A 1586-nucleotide genomic window follows, 5' to 3' on the forward strand; every position below is an offset into this window, starting at 1 on the left:
CAACACTCTTCATGTTCCGAGAATTAAACGCGATATGTCTGTAAGACTGTAGGCTTAATATATTCTTGAAATATTTTAGGCTTACTTCCGCGCCGGGTACGAACCCTAAGCCGCAGTTTTCGTGTGCAAGGAGCATCTGGCGGGGCACGAAGCCTGAGCGGAGCAGTGTCGGGGCCGGTCCGAGCGCCCGGCGGTGATGGGCGGTACGGGTTTGGCGGGAACTCGACCGTGTGGATAGGGCGGCTGTGCTCGTACTAGGCGGGGTCAGCGGGTCGCGATTGGCAGATCCTTTGCCTTCCTCATGCTGACATTGGTGGCGCTTGACGTTCCGCCCTCAGATTCCCCTCCCTTGCCTCACAGTCCCTACGTCGGCCTGAGAGACTCTACCCCTGCTCTACAGTCCCTATCCCGTCCCCGCAGACCCTACCCCGGCCCACAGCCCCTGTACCACCCACAATCCCTTCCCGGCCCACTGTTCCTACCTTGGCCCACAGTCGCTATCCTGGGCTGCAATCCCTCCCCAGCCTACAGTCTCTCCCCCAGTCCACAGACTGTACCCTGGCCTACATATTCTGGCCCCACAGTCCCATTTTCAATCCTACAATCACTAACCCAGCGCTAAAGTTGCTACCTCAACCCTACAGAGATTTCAGCTGCAGTCCTATAGTGACTATCCCAACATCACAGTGATGCTTGGCTCAAATCCCACCAGGTTTATTTCACCAGCTCCATCTTTGCATATTCCCATTGTTGCCAAGTGAAGCTTCTCCTTCTTGTGGAAGGATCTTCACTGTTCTCCAGATCTTTGAGGTTCCAACTTCAACTCTAGAATGCATATTCCAAACCCAGCCTGAAGAACTTTATTTCAGGTCTAGCCTCACAGTTGCTGTCTCAGTCCTACAGAGATTTTGGCTCCATCCCTGAAGTTGCTATTCCAGCCCCACAATCCCTCTACCAGCCCTACAGTTCTTATCCCCACTCTGCAGTCATTTAAGCTTTATCCCTTTGTTTCTCTACCAGCTCCACTGCTTCAGCTTCAGTTCCACATCTTCCCACCACTGCCAGGTGAAGATGCTCCTGGATCAGGGCTGGATCTTCTTTTCACATCCAGATCTCTCATGCTTCAGCTCCAGCTCTAGAATCCACATTTGAGCTCCAGCCTGTCACGGGTGGGAGTGGTAACTTCAGACAAAATTTATTTAAGAAGCCCTTCCACTGTGTCACAAGGTGCAGAAAAGGATTCCTTTGCTTTCTCAGAGAGAGATGCCTGGGGCAGCTGTAAACAGTCCCAGCTATGGACTTTGCCAACAATTAAAGTTTTACAACTTTGGCCCACAGGTCTTAACGACAGCAAATCAGATATATTTTTATGAGAATGAATTATTTATTATGACAAATGATTAGACAAAAAGACCTCAGAAAGATTTACTAGACACTACAAAAGCTAAAACTATTATTCTACAAGATAGGATCATGCATTATATCAAAGCAATATTAAAGCAATTCTACAAAAGCTAGCTAAAAAAACCCTTATTAGAGACTGATGAAACTCACCAACAACTGTGAACAAATCTCTTCTAAGCTTT

The sequence above is a fragment of the Parus major genome, chromosome 9, assembly GCF_001522545.3.
Source record: "Parus major isolate Abel chromosome 9, Parus_major1.1, whole genome shotgun sequence".
Classification (NCBI taxonomy): domain Eukaryota; kingdom Metazoa; phylum Chordata; class Aves; order Passeriformes; family Paridae; genus Parus; species Parus major.